The following is a 2,468-nucleotide window of genomic DNA, read 5'->3' on the forward strand; positions in this document are numbered from 1 at the left end:
AGTTTTGGTTTTTTTCCCAAGTGGGCCAACCCTGGAAATCTTCTGTTAGGGAAAACAATGCCAATGACCCTTGGGAAGACATATGGTCCTTGTAAGAGGCAAGACACCCGAGATAAACATGGAAGCAAAGGGAAGACAACAAACACTTCCCAAGAAACGGACAGATTGTACCAAGTGGCACGTTCCTGGTTTTGAGCTCAGAAAGGGGAGGGGAAAAAAAAAAAAAAAAAGCCCAGCAATTTACCTATTATTGCAAAAATATCCCATCAGAGGCAACTGCCGGTTGAGAAGCCTGAAGCCCCAAATGGGTATTTAAGGCTCCATTAGCTGCCAGGAAAATGAGCTCCAGAAGGTGCCAAAACCCCTTCCTGAGCTGTGACACGAGACACCAGAAAGGAGTGGGAGGCTGGGAAAAGCCTTGGAGCAACCACCCTGCAGGGTGCCTTCTGCTCGGAAAAGGTCTCCAGATGAGCAGACCGCAGCCTCCGCAAGCTGCTCGGATGGACCAGGCCAGGATTCGGCCTCAGCTCCATTCTTCAAACTGATTTTTGTGGATGCCACAGAGGGCTGAACGTGGCAGGGTCCCATCCAGCCCTTGGGAAGCCAACAGGATCGCTCCCACCATCGGATGGGTCCACGTGGTTCTGTGCTCTGCTGGATGGGGACTGCAGGCCTGGGAGGGGGGCGTTAAAAGAGGTCCTGGGATGGGTGTTTTTCCAGCCCGCCTGCGTGGAGGGTTGGTCTGGGAGTCAGCTAAAACACCTTCCCCTCCGTCACACCCACTGCTTTGGCCACGGGAACGGCTGGGACTGCAGGTCCTCCACGCCACGGTGAAGCCTTCGAGCTGCATGACGAACGAAACCAAAGTGAGGAATAGGAGCAGCCCGTCGGAAATGGAGGTGCTGCCACAAACCGCAGCTCACCCGGCCCTGGAGTTTGCAGAATACCATATTTCCTTTACGAAGTTCCTGTTACAAAAACATGGTTTAAAAAATAACAGCCAAAATGTGCCGGTGGCAGCAACCTGCTGTGTCCATGCTGGAGTTGATTGATGCTGCATCATTTCACTGGGGTTTGGGGGCACCAGAGCACTTTGCCAGGAGGGTTTCCCATCAGGTCGTGGATGAAGGGGTGCACCTGAGCCCTGCCTGGTCCCCAGCTGAGCCGGATCCCAGCTCGGAGGCCAAGGGCAAAGGCTTTGCTCTCAGCAAGGTGGAGAGAGGATCAGGGTCATGACTGGGGAAATACTACGCAACAGCGAGAGCTTCCTGTGCCATCTGTGGTGAAACACTGGCCCAGGTTGCCCAGAGATGGGAGATGGCCCACCAGGTCAGGGGCTCTGAGCAACCTGATCTAGTCGAAGATGTCCCTGCTCATGGCAGGGGGGTTGGACTAGATGGCCTTTAAAGGTCCCTTCCCACCCAACTATTCTATTCTATGGTCTGCCAAACCCAAAGCCCTGGTAGAAGCAGCTTTCCTGGAGCTGGTATTTGGGGCAGGTGAGCTGCACTCAGCCAGGCTTGCAGGGGGAAGAAGGGTTCCCTCCAATGTCCCCCCCACACCCCACTCATGACCGGACATTGGTTGCAGGCTACGCCCCCACTAGGACCTCCAATGACATATAGGAGAGGGGGGCAATGGGGACATGGTGTGGGCCTGGCCATGAGGCAGGGTGTTCTCCATGGGCTCTGGGTGCTCCTGGGGCTATGGGGGACCCACACGCACAGCCCGGGCTCAGCTGTGGCTCCCTGGTAGCCCACCCCACCCCAGTCCAGCCAAGAAAGCACTAGGGCTCATCGCGCCTTGGAGCCCTCAGCCCAGCACTGGGACTCCTGGAGCAACACCAGCACCACGGCTTGATATGGACTCGGTGCTCCCAGACCGGCACCGGGTATCGCCGTGAGACGGGAAGTCCTGGGTCAGCACCGGCTCTTGCTGTGCCTCTCGGGGATCCCAGGTTGGCATCGGGACTGGCCATGCTTCAGGGGTTCCGGAGCACCACTGTGAATCTTGGACCGGCACCGGGGCTGGCCATGCCGCTGGGCTCCCAGATTAGCATTGGGGCTAGCCTGACATCGGGGCTACTGGCCTGGCAGCAGGTCTTGCTGTGAGCATGGGGCTTCTGGACTGGCACTGGGGCTCGCTGTGCTCCGGGGGTCCCAGACTGGTACTGAGGCTAGCCCAGCATCACCGGAGCGGCAGTGGGACTCCCGAACTGCACTGGGGGCTGGCCGTGCGCAGGGGTCCTGGCTCAGTACTGGGACTCTTGGACTGGCACTGGGGGTTGGCTGTGCACGGGGCTCCCAGATCGGCACCAGGACTTCCAGACCGGCACTGGAGCTGGCCGTGCATCGGGGTTCCCCGAGCAGCACCGGGACTCCTGGACCAGCAACGGGACTCACCAGGACTTGGCACTCCCAATGCCACACTGGGACTCTCGGACTGACGGGATGTTGAGGGTCTCCCAG

Source organism: Charadrius vociferus, unplaced genomic scaffold (assembly GCF_000708025.1).
Source record: "Charadrius vociferus isolate BGI_N301 unplaced genomic scaffold, ASM70802v2 scaffold49, whole genome shotgun sequence".
In the NCBI taxonomy this organism is placed as follows: Eukaryota; Metazoa; Chordata; class Aves; order Charadriiformes; family Charadriidae; genus Charadrius; species Charadrius vociferus.